Genomic DNA, 23,661 nt, shown 5'->3' with positions numbered 1-23,661 from the left:
GAGTGAATAGAAGTTGTCACTTCTTAATAGGCCTGCCAAACATCAAAACATTAGATACTGAAGTTAAAAAAGAAAATATAAGGGGCTGGCACTGCAGCAGAGCAGGTAAAAATGCCACTTGTGATGCCAGCATCCCATTTGGATACCAGTTCAAGTCCTGTCTGTTCACTTCTGGTCCAGCTTCCTGGTAATGCACCTGGGAAAGCAGTGAAATATGGTCCAAATCCTGTACCTGTGTGGGACACCCAGAAGAAGCTCCTGGCATCTGGCTTCAGATTGGCATACCCCTGATCATTGTAACCAATTGGAGAGTGATTTAACAGAAGACCTCTCTCTCTTTCTCCATAAGTCTGTCTTTCAAATAAATAAAAATCTGTAAAAAAAGAAAATTTAATTCCTTCTTGAGTTGGATTTTTAGCTTGGAGAGATTCTTAATCATGGCTCATTGTATGTGTTTAATGCAAATAAAAATAGATTACAATTCACTTGCTTTTTAATTGCAACATTGTTCATTGTTTTTAGACTTGCTAATTAAAAAAAAGTACACATTCAAGTTGCTTTATCCTTTCCAAAATTTTGCAAACCTGTTCTGTCCATTATTAAAAGTGACATATTTATGTCTCCTAATATTAATTTTTTTAAAAAAATTATTATATGTAATGCTGAATTAGAGAGAGAGGTAGATATCTTCCTCTGCTGATTCTCTTTCAAAATGGCTGCAAAGCTGGCCAGTGCTGTGGTAAAGTGTGTAAACCACTGCCTGCAGTGCCAGCATCCCATAAGCATCCCAGTTTGAATCGTGGCTGCTTCACTTCTGATTCAGCTCTCTGCTATGGCCTGGGAAAGCAGTGGAAGATGGCCCAAGTCCTTGGGCCCCTGCATCCAACTCCAGCCATTGTGGCCATCTGGGGAGTGAACCAGCGCATGGACGACTTCTCTCTCTGTCTGACTCTCCATAAGTCTGTCTTTCAAATAAATAAATGAATCTTTTAAAAATGACTACAAAGACAAGAGCTGGGCATATCCAAAGCCAGGAGCCAAGAGACTCTACCAGGTCACCCCTGTGGGTGCAGAGGCCCAAGTTCTCCAGCCATCCTCACTGCTTTCCTAGGTGAGTTAGCCAGGAGCTGGATCACTAGAACTGCCAGGACTGGAACGTTGCCACAAGTGGTGGCTTTACTCTCTATGCCACAGTGCCCCTTCCTAACACTAGTCTTGACCAGTCTTTTCTCTTAGATTTTTGTCATTTTCTTTCATTTAATGTTGGGCTTCTTTGTTAGATACATGCATATCTAGAATTGAAATCTTATCCAGGTTGATTGACCCTTTTATTACTCTAAAATGTCATTAATCTGTAGTAACTTTATTTTAGAGTTTATTATGTCTCTTATTAGAATGGTCAGCAAGTATATACATATCTTTTATAATTATCTTACATTGCATATCTACATTTCATGCTTTAATGTCTAATACTTTTTTAAAAATGGTTTATTTATTTATTTGAAAGTCAGAGTTACACAAAGAGAGGAGAGGCAGAGAGAGAGATCTTCCATCCAATGGTTCACTCTCCAGATGGCTGCAATGGCCAGAGCTGTGCCGACCTGAAGCCAGAAGCCAGGAACTTCTTCCAGGTTTCCCACATGGACACAGGGGCCCAAGGACTTGGGCCATCTTCTACTGCTTTCCCAGGCCATAGTAGAGAGCTGGATCAGAAGTGGAGCAGCCAGGACTAGAACTGGCACTCATATTGGATGCTAGCACTTCAAGCCATGGCATTAACCCACTGCACCACAGTGCCAGCCCCTAATGTCTAATACTTTTATATTAGAAGCAACACTTTTCTGGTGCTTAAAGCTCATTTGCTCCATGACTCTGGATTTTTCAATTTATCTTAAAGATTTATTTTATTTTGAAAGACAGCTACAGCAATCATGAAGGGAGTACACTTCAGAGTAGGCAAACCAGCCCCTGGTACAAATCACCCCTGTGAGCTGCCTTGCTGCTTCCTGAATATTCTTTGAATCAGAAATAACCTGAGCAACTAATTGTTGACCTGGTGTCACTGGCCAAAGGTGTTTCAGAGTGGTAGAAACCAGATTTAAATTCAAACAAATCTAGGGAAATGTATTGGTAAGTATCAAACTTGTACATGGTGCTACCAGGGTAATATCTCTTAATATTTTGTTCGGCTGTTATTGGACTTTTTTTAAAGATTTATTTATTGATTTGAATGACAGAGGTACAGAGAGAGAGAGGGAGACAGAGAGAAAGAATTTCCATTCATGGTTCACACCCCAGTTGGCCACAATGGCCAGAACTGGGTTGGTCCAAAACTGGGTACCAGGAGATTCTTCTTCCAGTTCTCTCACATGAGTTCAGGAACCCAAATTCATGGATCATTTTCTGTTGCTTTCCTAGGCACATTAGCATAGAGCTGGATTGGAAGTGGAGTAGCTGACACCATAGGTGGTGACTTTACCATTATGCTACAATGCTGACCCTGGAACACTGCATTTAAGAGAGCTCTCCCTGGGGCCAGTGTTGTGGTGTAGCAGGTAAAACCACTGCCTGCAGTGCTAGCACCCATAAGGGCATCGGTTCAAGTCCTGGTTGTTCCACTTCTGATCTAGCTCTCTGCTCTGGCCTAGGAAAGCAGTAACAGATGACCCAAGTCCTTGGGCCCCTGCACCTGTGTGGGAGACCCAGAAGAAGCTCCTGGTTCCTGGCTTCAGATCAGCACAGCTCTGGCTATAATGACCAACTGGGGAGTGAACCAGTGAATGGAAGACTGCTCTCTCTCCCTCTGCCTCTTCTTCTCTCTGTTTGTAACTCTGACTTTCAAATAAATAAAAAATATAAAATAAAATATAAAATAAAATATAAAATAAAAAGAAAGACAGCTCTCTTTTTTTATAGCTAGAGATCTCTGCCCTGAGAAATTTCTTTCTAACTTGGTTTTTTACAGGTCTGGCCTAAACAGCAATTGTGATCAGAGCTCTATTTTTATTGCCCCTTAGCACTTATTTTGCAAAATTAATAAATTGTATTTGGAAACTACAAAAGAAAAAGATGTTTTACTATAATACTGCTTGACCTCCTTGAGACTGCATAAGTAATGGCCACTTAAAAATCTCTGAGTGGAGTTGGGCTGTGATGTAATGGGCTAAGCTACTATCTCAGGTGTCTGCATCCCACGTGGGAATGATTTCTAGTCCTGGCTTCTCCTCCTCTGATCCAGCTCTATGCTGTGAACTAGAAAAGCAGTAGAGATTTGGCAAGTGCTTGGGCCTCTGCACCCATGTGGGATACCCAGAAGGAATTCTTTCCTGACTTAGGATTGGCCCAGCTATGGCTGTTGTGGCCATTTGAGGAGTGAACCAGATGGAATACCTTTCTCTCTGTCTCTCCCTTTCTCTATAACTCTACAGATGGTCTGGGTGGAGGCTTCTTGGTAATAGAACTCAGTTGTTTGCAGTTGATAGTTACATATTTTCTCATGAGTTGTCAGTGAGGTCTGCCTTCTATCATTTCCTTCAGTAGGCTCCTGAACTTCCATGCAAACACCATTATTCATAGGTCATTCAAAACACCAGCAGCCAGTGAGTGTCAGCCAAAATATGAAAAGAGAATGGAAGATGTTTCACTAAGGTTAAAATTATGTTCTGTGTATTAAGTACAATGAATCAGAATCAGCCTTTTGAGTTTTCTTTCACAGGAAAATTGTTCAAAATTATAGCTTTAAGAAGCTGGCACTGAGTCATAGCTGATAAAACCACTGCCTGCATTGCCATTATCTCATATGGGCACTGGTTTGAGTCTCGACTGCTCCACTTCCTACCCAGCTCTGCTGTGGCCTGGGAAGGCAGTAGAAGATGGCCCAAGTGCTTGGGCACCTGCACACATGTGGGAGACCCAGAAGAAACTCCTGGCTCCTGGCTTTGGATTGGCCCCGTTCCAGCAGTTGTGACTATTTGGGGGAGGTAAACCAGCCAGTTGAAGACCTCTCTCTCTCTTTGCCTCTGCCTCTTTGTAACTCTTCCTTTCAAATAAATAAATAAATCTTTAAAAAAAAAAGGCTGCTCTTGAAGACTCCCAAAACTGCCTGGAGGAATTGCCACAGCAACTTCAAATGGGTTCATTTGCCTGAGACATAGCAAGTCAATCACTGACTCTGGGGTAGTTAAAAAAATATAGCTTTAATTATATAGTATCTCAGTTTCTTAAGACATCTAGGTATTGCTGTTAAGTATAAACTAGGTAAAGAAAATTAGATAAATGTTTCTAAATATAAACTTAAGTACTTTTTTTTGTTTGCCAATAGATCAGGATTTCTCTCATTTGTCAGTTTAAAATGGCTAATCAGAATAAAAAATTGAAAGGGACTCTGTGAAGAGGCTGGGGTCTCCCCTATTTAGAGATTAGAACCCAGGTATCTCCTCTACCCAGCACCATACTAAGGTGGGCTGAGGGGTAACTCCCAAGGGACATCTGGAAGGGCCTAGGCCTGCTACTCCTTTCCTCTATCCTGTTTTTGGCATGTGATGAAAAATATTGCATTTTGGATTTTTCTCTCCTGTCATTGGACTTTAAAATCACCTTAACTGTAGGCTAGGGGAAGCTCTGAGGGGCTCACTTAAGAAATCCGCCCTAATCCCTCTCTCCCAAGAAGGGGGGGGGGGCGGGGTTTCTAATAGTGTTTCAAATGAGGCCAGATGCTTTTCCTGATCCCCCTCCTACCACCACCAATGTCATAGAGCTGTGACCCCTTTCCTGGGAAATTAAATGTCAATAAGCCTAGAAAACTAACTTTCCAAAAGTCCTTTCTTCTTCTAACCAAGAGCTCAGACTCACCTCTCCCCAGGTTTCTTTCTCGATCACTTAGCACCAACAGGGGGTTCTACTACTTCCTTAGTCGGTAACAGAGAAGAGAGGGAACCATGGGGGAAAGGAATACTGGTGCCTCCCCTCTTTTCCTGATGGTCTGAGGATCAGGAACAGTAAGATCCTCCTTCTTATTACATATTCCACCCTCATTTTTCCATCCCAGGATAGATATATATAATTTCCTTGATATTTACACACATACCTAGTAACACAGAAGAGGAAAAAATAGAATCTGTAACAGTAATAAAAAATTATTTCTGGTTTAAAACATGATCTGGTTCACTCCTGGGCAAGCAATTGCACAAATGTCCACTGAGTCAGGTCCAGGGATTAGGGAAGGAAGGTCTTAAAAGGTAAAAGGGGGGAGTTACTACCCCAGCCTCAGGGCCCCAACTCTCCACCTCTGTTGTATTTTATAAAACACTCATCCTCTGGGAATCGGTGTTTTAAAAAATGCCCATGCAGGGAAGGGGAGCCTCTTGAGGGAAGGAAGGTGGCCACCTGGGGCCCTTTGTTGAAGGCACCAAAAGGGTAGGAGGTAGGGGAAGGGGAGGTGCTGAAGGCTCACACCATAATCTCATAGTTGGTACCACCCACTCCTGATACTTTCTTGACTCCTCACCTTGTGGGGTCAGGGGAGGCTGAGCCTATGCTCTTGGGTTGCCTGTTGGATTTGCTGTGAGTGGTCTTGAGCTGTACTTCACCTTTAGGCATCAGTAGTGGCTGCAAGGCCACTTCCTCTGTCTCAGAGACACCAGGTAGGGATTTTTGGCTGCTGTAAGATGTTGAATGGCCCAGATATGGGGTGATTGGACCTGGTTCAGGGGACCCTAGTTCCCAGGCCATTAGCCTTTCTGGCTTCCCAAAATGTGGGACAGCTGGGCATTCCAAGTGGAGTCTTGCCCAATGGTGATCTCTTCGAATCATCTGAAAAGAAACTTGTACGAGGGCATGGCCTGAGCCAGCTGTTGACTGAATGCCTGAGTCGCCCAAGCTTGGTTCTTACTCATGGACTGGGAGAGGGGGTGACTGGCACAGCAGCTTCTCTCATTCTTGGAGGGAGGCCACAATATGGCACCACAGATTGTCATAACGGACTGATGAGGGCTCTCATGTTGGACCTGTTGGCACCAAATGTGGATGCCCCTCGGCTTCCCATTGTTGGGCCAGGCAGGCTGACAGGAGGGGAGAGGTATAGCTTAAAGCCAGGTATGCCTCGGGCCCTGCCTGTACTGATTTGAAATCAGGGCTGTCTGAAGAAGAGAGCAGGCTGTCATAAGGCAGGCTTCCATTGCATGTCTGGTTGGCCAGGCTCTTATAGGAGGAGGAAGTGGTGCCCTCTGAATGAATGGACTGCAACTGGTCCAGCACAAAACCTGTTCTCTGGGCTGACTTGAGGCTGGAGGAACGAGAATCACTGGAAAGGGGATTGAAGTGAAAGCTTTTGCCAAAGGTGGGAGAACAGAAGCTCTCTGGTTCTAAGCTGGGCTCTGAGTGGTAACTGGGATTATGACTGCTCTCTGCAGTTGAGGTTGGCTTCCTCAAACTGTCCTCATGACTAACTTGGTGCTGGAGGAATGAGGCAGGGCAGCTGATGCACTGCTGCTACTATAACCTGGCTGATACTTGTACATGGTTTGTGTGGGAGGGCTGTCCTTGCCCAAAAGGCTGCTATCTCCATTAGTAGCCAGGCTAAGGTGTGTTCGCAGTCCCATGTAACTGCTCAGGTCTGGTGTAGGAGGAGGCTGGGGTTTGGCATTTGCAGACTGACTCTCTGTTATTTCCAAGCTTCCCTTAGACTTAGTTCTCCTGAGCTCTCCCTGGATGCCATTATCCATGATCATTACAGTAATCTGACATCTGACACTTCTGGCTGAAGGAAGGGAGGTCTGATTACAATTGTCTTCTTTTTCTGGTCTTCCCAAATATCTGGGTGCTGAGGAATTGCAAATTACACGGCCAACATTGTTACAGCAGCCAATGGTGAAGGGGTTCACACCTCCCCAGAATTTACCCATAACTTGTTTATTGGTTGTGCATCCCCAGGCCACCAGCACCACATGTAACACTGTGAGGCCAGCTACAGTGATGAAGAATAGGCCAGTCACACACATCACTGTCATTGTGACAGTGTGCAGACCCCTGAGAGTTCCTCTATGTGGTAGAGGACATAAAGGAGGCCAAAGCCAAATACACCCTTAGAGTGGGCTGTCAAGGAAAGGAGGAAGAGGAAGAAAAAATGGTAGTTCCAGTGACCAATACAGTTGTTCACCCAAGGGCAGGGATGATCAAATTCCTCAACACAATTATCACAGACACTGTGTGGGAACGCTGAGGATAGTAGAAGTGGCTGGTGGCACATCCTTTCATGAGCACCTGGATGCCCTTGATCTCCACTGCTTTGTAAAGGGGAGCTTGAAATCTTCCTCAGCTCAGGGGAAAATGCTTGGGTCCATGAAGGTGGCCCTATTGAAATTGGTCAGAACAAAGAGAAACATAAATGCACTGTAGATGGGCACTGCAGGTGACACATTCAGGCTTAGTCCTGGACACTTACAAGCAAAGAAGAGTGTGGTAGCTCCCTTTAAGAAGATAGCAGCTGCTGAGGTCGGGAAATGTTTCTGATTTGAATTTCTTTCCAGACTCTGCAGGCATGTTGGAGCTCTGAAGGGAGATCTTCCCTGCCACATAGTCCAAGCCCACACAGCGGCAGAATGGACAAGACAATGGGATAAGGGAACCAACAGAGAATAGTACAGAAAAAAAAACAGGGAAACCAAAACTTTAGAATTATCATCCTTCCCCCTCCCAAACAAAACTGAAGGTCAAAATATCTCAAATGAAGGAAAGCATATGGGAGGGGGAAAGGTGATTGCAAATGATGAATAACCACTTCCCCCAGAACAAAGCAGAAGAGGAGATTAAGAAACACAACTTGGGGGCTGTTGTGTGGTGTAGCAGGTAAAGCCACTGCCTGCAGTGCCAGCATCCCATAAAGACACTGGTTTGAGTTCTGGCTGCCCCACTTCTGATCCAGCTCTCTGCTATGGCCTGGGAAAGCAGTACAAGATGGCCCAAGTCCTTGGGCCCCTGCACACACCTGGGAGACCTGGAAGAAGCTCTTGGCTCTTGGATTTGGATTGGCACAGCTCCAGCCATTGTAGCCAACTTGGAAATGAACCAGCAGATGGAAGACCCCTCTCTCTCTGCCTCTCCTCTCTCTGTGTAACTTTGACTTTCAAATAAATAAATAAATCTTAAAAAAAAGAAACATGACTTTAACAGCTTAGAAATTGGAGACAAACAGTAGGTTGCACACATGCAAATGGCTGCAGGTAGAGAACATGGACAGTCACACAGATCAAGGTACAGCTCATGGATGGAGGCAGGTCTTCAAAAATGAAAAAAAGGGAAAATATCAAGTCAGAGTAGAAAATTCTGAGCAAGGAAAATTCCTGAGGAGATACTCTATTACCTCCACAACTACCACACTTCCACAAAATGTGAGCAGCACCTAAAAGAGGTGTGTACTGTGCATTTCTATCCACGAAGGAACCTGTGTCCCCTTCCAGCTTGAAAGAAGAGCTGTTTTTACTGTAGTCCTTGTCAGTCTTAGTCAGTCTTCTCAATGCCACCACTCCCACACCTTGACTTCACCAGGGTTTGTAGTCTGCAATAGCTGTTTAATGTTATTTTTCTCTTGATGGCTAATGCTAGACTACAGCTGTTACAAGTTGAGTGGTAAATACTTTTCTTTGAAGAAGAGAGAAAACACAGAGAGAGGAAGCTTGTCTGTCTTCAATCTCTTCTTGCTATTCCCAAGCCCTTCAAGGGCCCCGTTTCCTATAGAGTTCATGCAAAACTGAAGGAAAACTTAAAATCTTTGAAGCCATTTCTTCCCAATAACCATAATAAGACAAGAAATACTTTAAAAATAACTTGAAATGAAAGCACAGTTCCAAAGATGTCCCTGTCTCCAGGTTAGTCAATGTGTCTGGTCTTTCTTCTTGGGCTTTCCAGACACAGAGTTGAACTGGGTTTGGTGCCTCACCCTTGGAGTGGTGCCCATCACCACTACCATCATTGTCACTGCAACCTTCCGGCAGTGCTGTGACCCCAGGTTAGACACACCCAGCACAGAAGCCTAACACTGCTTCTCAGCCCCTCCTTTTATATTTGGTTCACCCAGCAAATTTACATAAGGGACTGAGCATTCAACAACTTGCTAATGGCCTTGAAAAAGCAGAGAAAGATGACCCAAGTACATGTGCCCCCGTCTGATGCAGCCACCTGGGGAAGTAAACCAGCACAGCATATGGAAGATCTCTCTCTCTCTCTCTCTGTGTTAACTATTAAGTAAGAAAATTAATAAATAAAAGAAATGCCTACAACCTCCTCTCCTTTCATCCTTAAAATACCTCCACATTACCCCCACAAATTTCACAAAGCAGTCTGTCAAGTCATTGTCCCTTTTCCCTAAGGATGGAGGAATAACAAAAAATAAAAACATCTAAAACAAAACCCCTATAGAACAAAAGCAGGACCAAGCATCTTCTCTGTCTCCCTCAGACGAAGGCATCCTTACCCATACTGTACCAAAAATAATTCACTGAATTGAGGGAGTGACACACCTGGCCTGACAAGTCTCTAATCACTGCACACAGAAGTGATTGGTTTCTCCAACAGAAAAAACCCTGCTGGCCAATATGTTCTGGATGGGTTTATTTAGGGGAGTTCCACATCTAGGTAAGGAAATATCCCAGTCTGGGAAAAGCAAATAACTACCAACTGTATGTAAACTCTCAGATTAACTGAAGCCCACCTGAACACCATTAAAATTTCCTTAAGAACATGGCATCTTCATCAATAAGATGAAGGTCAAAAGCACCACGAACCAATCAGGAACTTGGACACAAGCTGAACATGCATCTGTCACCTCTAAATTCAATCTATAAGAATCTTTGCCTCTAACTTCTTGGGAAGCCCTGGAGTTAAGCTCCTTGCTCTGAGCTTTAAAATAAATGCTTCTTTACTCCACCACACCAAAGTCAGTGATTGGCTTACTGTGTGTTGGGCAAGTATATACAGGTTAGGAGTTCTATAGAAACACCACCAATCAGATTGGAGGTATGTCCTGCAATAAGGGCAGAGATGGGACTTGAACCCAGGCATGCTAACATAAAAGATAGGCTTCTCAAGGAGTGTTCCAATCATTATGCCAAATCCCATTCCCTTATATTTTTAAACTAATTTTTCTTTGGATTCCAGATAGATTGAAGAGGACAGCAGAGATCACCCATCTGCGGGTTTAGTCCCCAAATACCCACAATAGTTGGAGCTTAGTGAGGCCAAAGTGAGGCACCAAGAACTCATTCTAGGGCTCTCTCATGGATGGCATGAATCTAAGTACTTTAACCACAAGGGTGCACATTAACAGGATGATGGAATTAGGAGAAAAACCAGGACTCTATTCTAGGCACTCTTGGTAATGTGGGTGTCCCAAGTGGCAACATAACTTCTGTAACAAATTCTACCCAGGCTAATAATTCGCTCTACTGAAAATAAGGAAAACTGACATTTCTTTGCCAAAAATTTGGAAAACCTCATAAATGAAAAGATACTCCCAGGAGTTATCTTAAAAGTTATTTAAAAGTTTGCTTTTAATAAATACAGGAAAGTAAGAAGTTAAAACATTAAGGTTTCTGTACAAATAACATATCTTAGCTTGACAAATTTTCTTATTTTTTAAAGATTTTTTTGAATGGCATTTTGATGATATTGATTCTTCCAATCCATGAGCATGGAAGATTTTTCCATTTTTTGATATCCTCTTCTATTTCTTTCTTTAAGGTTTTGTAATTTTCATCGTAGAGATCTTTAACGTCCTTGGTTAAGTTTATTCCAAGGTATTTGATTGTTTTTGTAGCTATTGTGAATGGAATTGATCTTAGAAGTTCTTCCTCAGCCATGGCATTGCCTGTGTATACAAAGGCTGTTGATTTTTGTGCATTGATTTTATACCCTGCTAGAGAGTCATAAAGAGAAAGATCTCCCATCTGCTGGCTCACTCCCCAAATGGCCAAAATGGCCTGGGCTGGGCAGATCTGAAGGCAGGAGTCAGGAGCTTCATCAGGGTCTTCCATGTGTGTGGCAAGGCCCAAGCAGTTGGGTCATCCTCTGTTGCTTTTCCAGGTGCATTAACAGGGAGCAGGATTGAAAGTGTAACAGCTGGGATATGAACCAGCTTTTTTTTTTATAAGTTTTTAATATCTTTATTCACAAATGAGTATAATAATGGTCAGTTTGAACATTACACATAATAAAATTATGAAAAGTTATATTTACAACAAAACAATGATTTTATATAACTCAATTATCAGATAAACAGCCTCTTGCAATAACAACTTCATGGGCCCAGCTCTCCCCTCTGAACAGACTATGATTCTCCCAGAAGTTTAGTCAGGTGTAGTCTCTTGGTGTTTATTTATGTGATTCAAGGCTCCTAAGAAAATCTGGACACTGGTATTTGAAACCAGACATGCCCAGGATAGAGAAGAGGCCGGAGTGGGAGAAAGGACACTGGACATGATGCCAGAAGGCTCCACCACTGTGCCTCCTGCCTGACTCAGAGCATGCTGGTACTCGGGGTCAGGTCTGGAGCCATCGATATCCTGTGGAATCTCAAATGCCCACAGCTGCTATCCCTCACATAACATGGCGGTGAGGAAACAGTCCCAACAATTATGTGAAGGTTTCTAAACTTTTAATATCAATAATTAATTTATAAAACACAGATTCATAGAAAGAAGCTGTACAAATTCATGGAAAGAAGCTCTCCAAATAGCCATTAACAAATACGTAGGTACTATGTGCAGTCAGGGAACTGCTGCACTTACAAAACCACATGGATCTTATTTGTCTCTAATTTTAAAATAATTCATTCCCCTGCTGGGTATGCAAGTGAGCAGTGGAGAGAGTGGTGCATCTGCAATTCCGGCTGGTGCTAAGGATTTCAAAGCTTCCAAAAGATGTGGGCTGGAGAACTTTATCAGGCACCTCATTCTTCCCTGTCAGCCAGGATGCCCCCATTTAAGTCACTTTTGAACTTCTTTTATATGGGATGCTAGTGCTGCAGGTGGTGGCTTAACCACTACACCACAGCACCAGGCATGGTTATATTAATTTCAACATCTCTGCTTTTGAAGACATTTAGAACTATTTTGAAGTTGTAAATTAGTGAGTGATTTGGGCTTTGTGCTGTGGTGCACTGGGTAAAAGCCCCAGCCTGCAGCATCGGCATCCCAAATGGGAGCCAGTTCAGGTCCTGGCTGCTCCATTTCCAATCCAGCTCCCTGGTAATGCACCTTGTAAAGTAGTGGGGGATGGCCCAAGTCCCTGTGCCCCTGCACTGATGTAGGAGCCCCAAAAGAAGCCCCTGGCTTTGGATTAACTCAACTGCATGTATTGTGGCTATTTGGGGAGTGAACCAATGGATAGAAGGCACATCTATCTATCTATCTTTCTATCGATCTCCCTACCTCTTTCCATACTTCTTTCAAATAAATAAAATAAACCAAAAAAAATATAGTGTGGCTCCAGGGAGCCATTATTCAATACTCTCTCCCCAGATTTAAAAAGTCAGTGATAGAGAATTAATGAAGGCATTAGTATAGGAGCTCACATCTTTTCCTCTTTCCTCAGACTAAACCAGCAGTGAGTGCTCCCCAAGTCTATGCTGCAAAATTCTGATAAATTTGTTATCATACTTTCATTATCTGCCAATCTCTGTATCCGTGTCAGTATTTTTTCTCCCAAACACTCCTGGATATATATAAAAACAACACAGCCTGATGTAGCTTCATCCAATTAAAACACTCAATGATGGATACATGACTTTTCCTTAAACTTTATATGAAAAAAATTAATAGCCACCCAGGAACATCTCAGAAAATGATTGCTTCTCTGTTGCTAGTTAAGAGAAACTTCCAGGGAATAAGCACTTGGCATGGTAGTTAAAGACCCATACATGTGGTGTCTGGGGTCAAGTCCCAGTACTGATTCTGTTAAAGCTCCCTGCACATGCACAACCATGGAAGCAGCAAGTCCAACAGTTGACTCTCTGCCACCAATATGGGAAATCAGAATGAGTGACCAGCTTCTGACTTTGGCCTGGCCAGTTCCAGCTGATGCAAAATCACTATCTCTCCCTTGTCTCTCTGTGTTTATGTGTTTTTTTTTAATTTTTTAAAAGGGAGAAATAGGCAGAGCCAAGATGGCGGAATAGAGAGGGCACGCACTGATAGGCCGGGAAAAGATAGTTTAATAAAAGTAGAGTTACTGTAGCCTCAGGAAAAGGCTCAGGAAAATATTGCAGAGGAAACTCTTCCAGATCTAGTGGATGTGACACAGTGGATGTGACACAGAGGAACTACAGGGAGAGCAAGGTCGCCCACTGCGTGGAAGCTAAGCCGTGGGAACCAAGCCACAGAGTCTGCATGCCAGTGCTGGAAGGGGAGGTGACACAAAAACCTCAGTAACCTGACACATTGGCGGGGAAAGGCAGAAAGAGCCTACAGGGAAGGAGGCCTGAAGCCCCACTGAGGAAAGTTCACCAGGCTGACTGGAGGAGAGAAAAAAAATGAATAAATAAGGGGAATCAGGACGGACATTAGCCTCTCTCTCCACTCACCATACTAAGCCGAGCAAGACAATGAGCAGGTGACATTTTACGTATGTAAAGTGGCACCCTGCATTCGCCAAGCAGAAAAAACTGACTCTGGTTGGGAGAAAAAACAGAAGGTTAAGACCTAGTGAAAGTGTGGAGCTAATGAACTGAGACTGAAAATCTGTGGGGGGGGGTGAGAGAACTCATGGAGTACACAAACTCGGTAACCTTGGCAACCTGGTGAAACTGCGGAGAAATTTGAGACCACACTGAGGGCTGCATAAACTCTTTGTGTGGTCCCAGGGGTAAGCAGATGAATACCCATAGGGGCCAGATTTTATACACCCAGTACACTCGATTCCACTCAGCTGTGAGGAATTACTTCCCAACAGAGTCAAAAAAAAAAAAGAGAGAGAGAGAGAGCAAGTGAGAGAACAATCTGGGTGAGTCACCATTGGCACACCCTTAACCCTGGAGAATAAAACAGAGCTCTCAGGCCACACCCATCACGGCCTCTAAGGATCCATTAATAGCAGACAGTCCACTTAATGTAGAGTCACAATATAATGAGAAAAAACATCACAGTGAAGAAACCAAAGAATATCTCCAATATGCCAAGCAACAAATGCAAAAACCAAGGTAACAAGAACAAGGAAGACATTATGATGCCCCCAAATGAAATAGACACCCCAATTCAAGATTATGAAGATGATGAGATAGAAAAAATGCAAGAAGCAGATCTCAAAAAATTGGTAAGAACATTAAGAAGTTCTCAAAAACAAATTCTTGAACTACAGAAATCCTTACTGGACAAGATAGAAAATCTCTCTCATGAAAATAAAATATTAAGGAGGAATCAAAATGAAATGAAACAACTAGTAGAACAGGAAACTGTGATAGTGATGAGAAATCATAATGAAGTGAAGAATTCAATAGATCAAATGACAAACACATTAGAGAGCCTTAAAAACAGAATGGGTGAAGCAGAAGAATATCGAACTCAGAAGACAGAGAACAGGAAAGGATACAGTCAGACCAAAGAAAAGAAGAGGAAATTAGAAATCTAAAACATATTGTCAGGAATCTTCAGGATACTATTAAAAAACTCAACATTCAGGTTCTAGGAGTTTCTGAAGGCATGGAGAGGGAGAAAGGATTAGAAGGCCTTTTTAGTGAGATACTAGCAGAAAATTTCCCAGGTTTGGAGAAGGACAGAGACACCCTAGTACAGGAAGCTCATAGAACCCCTAATAAACATGCCCCAAAGAGATCCTCACCACGACACACTGTAATTAAACTCACCGCAGTGAAACATAAAGAAAAGATCCTAAAATGTGCAAGAGAGAAATGTCAGATTCCTCTCAGAGGATCTCCAATCAGACTCACAACTGACTTCTCATCAGAAACCCTACAAGCTAGGAGGGAATGGCGAGATATAGCCCAGGTACTAAGAGAGAAAAACTGCCAGCCCAGAATATTATATCCTGCAAAGCTCTCATTTCTGAATGAAGGTGAAATAAAGACTTTTCATAGCAAACAGAAACTGAAAGAATTTGTCGCCACTCATCCAGCCCTGCAAAAAATGCTTAAAGATGTGTTACACACAGAAACACAGAAACACGGTCATCAATGTGAAAGAACGTGAATGAAGGAAACCTCAGCAAAAGATCACAAATATCCCTGATGAACATAGATGAAAAAATCCTCAATAAAATTCTCGCCAATAGAATGCAACAACACATCCAAAAGATCATCCACCCAGACCAAGTGGGATTTATCCCTGGTAGGCAGGGATGGTTCAATGTTCGCAAAACAATCAATGTGAGGCCGGCGCCGCGGCTCACTAGGCTAATCTTCCGCCTAGCGGCGCCGGCACACCGGGTTCTAGTCCCGGTCGGGGCGCCGGATTCTGTCCCGGTTGTCCCTCTTCCAGGCCAGCCCTCTGCTGTGGCCCGGGAGTGCAGTGGAGGATGGCCCAGGTGCTTGGGCCCTACACCCCATGGGAGACCAGGAAAAGCACCTGGCTCCTGGCTCCTGCCATCGGATCAGCGCGGTGCGCCGGCCGCAGCGCGCTGGCCGCGGCGGCCATTGGAGGGTGAACCAACGGCAAAAGGAAGACCTTTCTCTCTGTCTCTCTCTCACTGTCCACTCTGCCTGTCAAAAAAAAAAAAAACAATCAATGTGATACACCACATTAACACTGCAGAAGAAAAACCATATGATTATCTCAATAGATGCAGAGAAAGCATTCGATAAGATTCAACACCCTTTCATGATGAAAACTCTAAGCAAACTGGGTATAGAAGGAACATTCCTCAATAGAAACAAAGCAATTTATGAAAAACCCACAGCCAACATCCTATTCAATGGCAAAAAGCTGGAAGCATTTCCACTGAGATCTGGTACCAGACAGGGATGCCCACTCTCACCACTGCTATTCAATATAGTTCTGGAAGTTCTAGCCCGAGCTATTAGGCAAGAAAAAGAAATTAAAGGGATACAAATTGGGAAGGAAGAAGTCAAACTATCCCTCTTTGCAGATGATATGATTCTTTACTTAGAGGACCCAAAGAACTCTACTAAGAGACTACTGGAACTCATAGAAGAGTTCGGCAAAATAGCAGGATATAATGCACAAAAATCAACAGCCTTTGTATACACAGACAATGCCACGGCTGAGGAAGAACTTCTAAGATCAATCCCATTCACAATAGCTACAAAAACAATCAAATACCTTGGAATAAACTTAACCAAGCACCAAAAAATGAAAAACTCTTTCATGCTCATGGATTGGAAGAATCAATATCATCAAAATGCCCATTCTCCCAAAAGCAATTTACAGATTCAATGCAATACCAATCAAGATACCGAATACCTTCTTCTCAGATCTGGAAAAAATGATGCTGAAATGCCTATGGAGGCACAGGATGTCGAATAGCTAAAGCAATCTTGTACAACAAAAGCAAATCCGGAGGCATCACAATACCATATTTCAGGACAAACTACAGGGCAGTTTTTATCAAAACAACATGGTACTGGTACAGAAACAGATGGATAGACCAATGGAACAGAATAGAAACACCAGAAATCAATCCAAACATGTACAGCCAACTTATATTTGATCAAGGATCCAAATCCAATCCCTGGAGTAAGTACAGTCTATTCAATAAATGGTGCTGGGAAAATTGGATTTCCACGTGCAGAAGGATGAAGCAAGACCCCTACCTTTCACCTTACACAAAAATTCAATCAACATGGATTAAAGACTTAAATCTATGACCCAACACCACCAAATGATTAGAGAACATTGGAGAAACTCTGAAAGATGTAGGTACTGGCAAAGACTTCTTGGAAATACGCCAGAAGCACAGGCAGTCAAAGCCAAAATTGGCATTTGGGATTGCATCAAATTGAGAAGTTTCTGTACTGCAAAAGAAACAGTCAGGAAAGTGAAGATGAAACTGACAGAATGGGAAAAATATTTGCAAACTATGCAACTGATAAAGGGTTAATAACCAAAATTACAAAGAAATCAAGAAACTCCACAACATCAAAACCAACAACCCACTTAAGAGATGGGCCAAGGACCTCAATAGACATTTGTCAAAAGAGGAAATCCAAATGGCCAACAGACACATGAAAACATGTTCAAGATGTTCAAGATCACTAGCAATCAGGGAAAGGCAAATCAACACCACAATGAGGTTTCACCTCCCCCCGGTGAGAATGGCTCACATTTAGAAATGTTCGAACAACAGATGCTGGAGAGGATGTGGGGAAAAAGGGAAACTAACCCACTGTTGGTGGGAATGCAAATTGGTTAAGCTACTATGGAAGTCAGTCTGGAGATTCCTCAGAAACCTGAATATAACCCTACCATACAACCCAGCCACACCACTCCTTGGAATTGAACCAAAGTAAATGAAATTGGTAAACAAAAAAGCTGTCTGCACATTAATATTTATTGCAGCTCAATTCACAATAGCTAAGACCTGGAACCAACCCAAATGCCCATCAACAGTAGACTGGATAAAGAAATTATGGGATATGTATTCTTTAGAATACTATACCGCAGTAAGAAACAATGAAACCCGTTCATTTGCAACAAGATGGAGGAATCTGGAAAACATTATGCTGAGTGAATTAAGCCAGTCCCAAATGGACAAACATCATATGTTCTCCCTGATGGGCGACAACTAACTGAGCACCAAAGGGGAAACTTGTTGAAGTTAAATGGACACTATGAGAAACAGTGACTTGATCATCTCTTGTCCTGACAGTTGATGTACAATGTAATACTTTATCCATTTTAGTATTTTTTTTGTAGTACTATTGGTTGAACTCTGTAATTAGCACACAATTATTCTTAGGTGTATAAATTTTAACTGAAAAGTGATCCCTGTTAGGAATTTGGAAAATATTATTCTGAGTGAAAAAAGCCAGTCAAAAAAGGGACAAATACCACTTGTTCTCCCTGATTTGTGACAACTAACTGAGCACCAAAAAGGAAACCTATTAAAGTGAAATGAACACTATGAGAAATGGTGACTTGATCAGCCCTTGCCCTGACTGTTGTTGAACAACTTAATATGTTATCCCTCTTAGTATTTTTTGTTTGTTTTTGTTCTACTTAATACTTTTGGTTGAGTACTGTAATCAATACACAGTTATTCTTAAGTGTTGAAACTTAACTGAAAAGTGACTGCTGTTAAATATAAGAGTGGGAATAAGAGAGGGAAGAGATGTGCAATTCGGGACATGCTCAAGCTGACTTACCTCAAACGGTAGAGTTAGGAACATACCAGGGGATTCCAATTCAATCCCATCAAGGTGGCATGTACCAATGCCATCTCACTAGTCCCAGTGATCAATTTCCGTTCACAATTGATCATAATGATAGGACTAAGAGCCAAAGGGATCACATAAACAAGTCTAGTGCCTGCAAATATTAGCTGATAGAATAAAAAAGGGAGAGAATGATCCAACATGGGAAGTGAGATACACAGCAGACCCATAGAATGGCAGATGTCCTAAACAGCACTCTGGCCTCATAATCAGCCCTTAAGGCATTCGGATCTGGCTGAAAAGCCCATGAGAGTATTTCAGGCATAGAAAGCCAAGACACTCTGAGAAAAAAAAAACTAAATGAAAGATCTCCGCCTGTGAGATCCCAGTGGAAAGAACGGGTCATCAAAGAAGGATGTACCTTTCTCTGAATGGAGGAGAGAACTTCCACTTTGACTATGACCCTGTCTAAATATCATCAGAGTCGGTGAACTCAAAAGGCTTTCATAGCCTTGGCAGCTCATGACAAGAGCCTAGGGTGATTACTGATGCCATAAACAAGATTGTCAATTTGTTAAGTCGACCTCAGGAGTCACTGTACATTTACTCCTCATGTAGGATCTCTGTCCTTAATGTGCTGTACATTGTGATTTAATGCTATAACGAGTACTCAAGCAGTATATTTCACTTTGTGTTTCTATGTGGGTGCAAACTGTTGAAATCTTTACTTAATGTATACTAAAGTGATCTTCTGTAGACAAAGAGAATTGAAAATGAATCTTGATGTGAATGGTGGGGAGAGGGAGTGGGAAAGGGGAGGGTTGCAGTTGGGAGGGAAGTTATGGACGGGGAGCTATTGTAATCCATAAGCTGTACTTTGGAAATTTATACTCATTAAGTGAAAGTTAAAAAAAAAAGGGTGGGAGAAACATCCTGGACTGCAATAAGAACAATACATCCTAAGGCATCAGTCTCATGTGCAGGCTAAGTTCCTCCATGTGGAAACAGCCCCAAGTCTTCCAAAAGCTGCAATGTTGCCTCTTTAGCACAGTCTCTTGTATTTAGGGTAGGCACAGCACCTATATCTTGTGGATTAAGAATGTGCACCATATGGGGCCTCTAGGATGAGTTTAGAATCAAACTCACTGTTTAGTGGTTTCTTGCTGCCCTCTGCTGGACTTCTGATGCAACTAATACTTTTTTTTGTTGGATACAAACTGCTTACAGATTACCCTACACAATGATGAATAACAAAGTTAATGTGATCACATTTTTCCATTTTGGTACTTATAAAGCTATAGAAATTGAGAGGGATCATATTAATAACCTGTTTTAACTGCATCCTATTTTCATGTTTCATTTTCATTTCCTATCATCTCGTATTTTCTACTTTCACTTTTATCTATTTTCTATAGCTCTCTGTTTAGGAGTATGTTGTTATTTGCCACATATGTGTGCACTTCTCAAATGTCCTTCTGTTATTGACATTCAAGATAAATCCCCATGGTCATAGAACATTGTTTTATTTCTATCCTTTTATTTTATTTAGGCTCTTTTGTGACCTAGCTAAAGTTCTTCTGCAGAGTGTTACATGTGCACTTGAACAGCAAGTGTATTCTCTTGTTCAACTATCTTGTCAAGTTCTTTCTTTTTTTTGACAAGCAGAGTAGACAGTGAGAGACGGAGAGAAAGGTCTTCCTTTTCCATTGGTTCACCCCACAATGGCCGCTGTGGCCAGCACACTGCGCTGATCCGAAGCCAGGTGCTTCTCCTGGTCTTCCATGTGGGTGCAGGTCCCAAGAACTTGGGCCATCCTCCACTGCACTCCTGGGCCACAGCAGGGAGCTGGACTGGAAGAGGAGCAACCAGGACAGAATCCAGCACCCTGACTGGGACTAGAACCCAGGGTGCCAGCACCACAGGATTAGCTATTGAGCTAGTTAGGATGAGGATAGGCTGCCATTTGGTGGCTGAACCAACAGAAGGAAGACCTCTCTCTCTCTCTCTCTCTCTCTCTCTCACTGTCTAACTCTACCTTTCAAATTAAAAAAATAAACATAAACAGGTTATTTAGGTTATTTTGGAATTGCTAAAACAATATGATCTTTGATAGCTTTTTGGAGCCTGTACTTATATATAGATAAGACCAGGAGTGTATGGAGGACAGAATCTATTGTGTGGCCTTAAATAATTCTCCATGCATTTTTCTCAGTCTAAAATGTAGGTTGCACAGACACTTTTTAATGTTATATTTTCAGACAAATCATTCTATTATACATTTTAATTTTAACCTACTCAAATTAGTCTTAATTGAAGCCCTGAAACACTTACCAGTAACATAAATTATAGTCAGAGCCTAATCATTGCATTAATTGAATCTTTTGTCATGTCTATAAAAATATTTTTACCTTCAAGAGAAAGGGAGCTAGGTAGAATGAGACATATAGGTAGAGAGAACACTTTTTTGCATTAATTCATTCCTCCACACCCACAGCAGCAAGACCTGGGCCAAGACTGAATACAAGAGCCATAAATGTAGTCCCAGTCTCTCACAGGTGTGATAGAAGCCTAATTAATTGATTCTGGAAGTCACATCCAGGCACTCTAAAGTAGAACTAGGGTATCTTAATAGGCATCATAGGCCAGCACCGCAGCTCACTAGGCTAATCCTCAGCCTGCAGCACCAGTACTCCAGGTTCTAATCCTGGTTGGGGTGCCAGTTCTGTCCCTGTTGCTCCTCTTCCAGTCCAGCTCTCTGCTATAGGTCAGGAAGGCAGTGGAGGATGGCTCAAGTGCTTGGGCGCCTGCACCCATATGGGAGACCAGGAGGAAGCACCTGGCTCCTGGCTTCAGATTGGCACAGTGTGACGACCCTAGTGGCCATTTGGGGGTGAATCAATGGGAGGAAGACCTTTCTCTCTGTCTCTCTGTCCCACTGTCTAACTCTGCCTGTCAAAAAAAAAAAAATAGGCATCATAACCAGTACACTAAATGCATAACGCCCATTTAAATGTTTTTCTTTGTCATATTTGAAAGTACTATATATGATTTTCCCCTGGTAATTGCTCTCTGTTTCCATCAGAATTCCACTGATGGTTTCTTGTATTTTCCTCCTGAAACCATTTGCATTCTCCTTAACATTACCCATCTAATCTCCCTCTAATTCCCTCTAATCTCCCATTCATCCCAATCTCTAATTCTACCTGATTTTGCCATCTGTAATCAGACACTTCTCTTTCCAGTATGAACGTCTTCCATGACCTTTAGACTATAGTTCCTTCTCCATCTTGAATGCTTCTTGGTAGCTGTTCAAATAATACCTCACACTTGACTAATTTCAAATGAAACCTGCAGCATTCATTCTTTTTCATTTGTAAATGGTATTAGTACAAGCCAGCCATGAGTTAAATCAACATAATGGGATTTTTGTTGGACTCCTCATTTTCTATCAGGTCTAATTTCAGATCTTTCTGTTTCTTTGCCTTTAAATTTGTAATCTCGTTTTTTTCATTACTTGATTTTATTTTTACACTAGGTGGACAGAAAGCAATCCTCCTTAATAAAGTTGACAATTAGCTTCACTCAGAACATTTTTGGCAATGCACATTAAAAATTCATCTTACAAATTGTTTTGCAATCCAAATATACAACAACTTGAAAAATGATGTTTAGAAAAGAAAATCCAATGTAAAAAGACAGATTAAAGGCTATGGAGATGTACCTGGACTCAAATTGAGTTTTGCCCAATTGCTGTATGTTGTCATCTTGCTTATGCCTGGTCCCCATGACAGTCTGGTTTATCCAATCTCTGAACTGCAATTCTTCCTGTTCCTTCATGGGTCTGAAGACTCTCATTTCCTCCTTGAATGACTTTGCATCCCTGTCTTCTGCTGAGAGTTGGGACAATATTGGATTGCTGGTGGAACCAAGCCCACCACAAACTATAAATACACTCTTCCTGACCAATGACTTGACTGAGCAGGTAGGTGATGGAGGAGGCTCTGCATAAGAAGGCAGATCTCATCTTTTCCTACCTTCCACCTATTTTCCTATACATGAAGCGTATTACCTGGATGTCCTGAAAGGAGCGCCTGGTGTTCCGGGCTTTGGAGAACAGAGTTGGCATCTACTCTCTTCACACAGCCTATGATGCTGCACCCCAGGGATTGAAAAAGCAGTTTTCCAAAGGTCTTGGAGCCTGCACATATATCCTTCCAAAACTCATGGCTATCCTGTAGAGGGAACCACTGAGTACAATTCAACATTAACCATACCCAAGATATGGGCAAATTTGTGTCTGCAGTGAGAGAAGTTGAAGGTGTTCCTGTCACTTCTTTTTTTGCTAGGATTGATGAGGAGAAAAACATGGATCACCATGAATTGTACTGAGAAGACTTTGATGCAGGTGGTAGCTCAGCTCTCTCAAAACAGATAATTTTACCAGAGAACTGAAATTCTGTCACTGCAGAAGCCTTTGCTCTATATACTGGAATGGGTCGATCATGCACCCTGGATGAATCTGTTGCCCTGGCAAACATGATTGAGTGAATCAAAAGACACCTCAAACTATCTCATATTTACTTAGCTCTTGGGGTAGGAAGGACCTTAGCATCATGGGTCAAAGCTGTGACCCTGTGTGCTGGTTCTGGGAGCAGCATCCTGCAGGGTGTGGAAGCAGACCTGTACCTCATGGATGGGATGTCCCATCATGATCGTCTGGATGCTACTTCCCAAGGAATAAATGCCATCCTCTGTGAACACAGTAACACTGAATGAGGCTTTCTTTCTGACCTTTGTGATATGCTGGGTGCCCACTTGGAGAATAAGATTAATATTATCCTGTCAGAGACATACAGGGATCTTCTTTGTGTGGTATAAGGCATACAGAATCATCAAGGTGATACAACCTACAGATTGCATCTCCACTCCTGTGGATGTGTAACATGAGTCAGTGGGTCAATTTATCTTTCTAGAAGAGTATCTTAAGATGTATGAGGATGCTTCAAAAAGTTCATGGTAATGTTTATTTTGAGAAAACTGCATAGATTAAAAAAATTCACAAAATAAAAAAAAACTTTTAACTCCATTTTCTACAAACCTTTTGAACTGCCCTTATATTATCTTTCCAGTTTATCTGGTTCAACAAATGTTGTATAGTACATAAGGAAATAACTGAACTACTATAATGAAGAGCAAATATTAAGAAAGTTCAACTAAAATCCGTTTACTAAAGTTTCTTGGGAATTAACCAAATAATTCTCTCCTTAGTTTAATTATAGTTGGGATATGTTAACCTAGATATCTCTGCCATTGGTTATTTTTTTTTT

The 23,661-nt window shown here is 42.1% G+C and overlaps 2 pseudogenes; one reads left to right on the top strand and one right to left on the bottom strand.

Moving 5' to 3' along the window:
- Positions 1 to 5,448: 5,448 nt before the first annotated feature.
- LOC138849024 (palmitoyltransferase ZDHHC5 pseudogene) lies at positions 5,449 to 7,539 on the bottom strand (annotated as a pseudogene).
- Positions 7,540 to 22,088: 14,549 nt separating this feature from the next.
- On the top strand, positions 22,089 to 23,212 carry LOC149127509 (NIF3-like protein 1 pseudogene; annotated as a pseudogene).
- Positions 23,213 to 23,661: the final 449 nt, after the last annotated feature.

The sequence above is a fragment of the Oryctolagus cuniculus genome, chromosome 3, assembly GCF_051225735.1.
Source record: "Oryctolagus cuniculus isolate XC-2025 breed Fujian yellow rabbit chromosome 3, ASM5122573v1, whole genome shotgun sequence".
Classification (NCBI taxonomy): Eukaryota; Metazoa; Chordata; class Mammalia; order Lagomorpha; family Leporidae; genus Oryctolagus; species Oryctolagus cuniculus.
The sequence above is the reverse complement of the archived record's forward strand: the minus strand, read 5'-3'. Positions and strand labels throughout refer to the sequence as shown.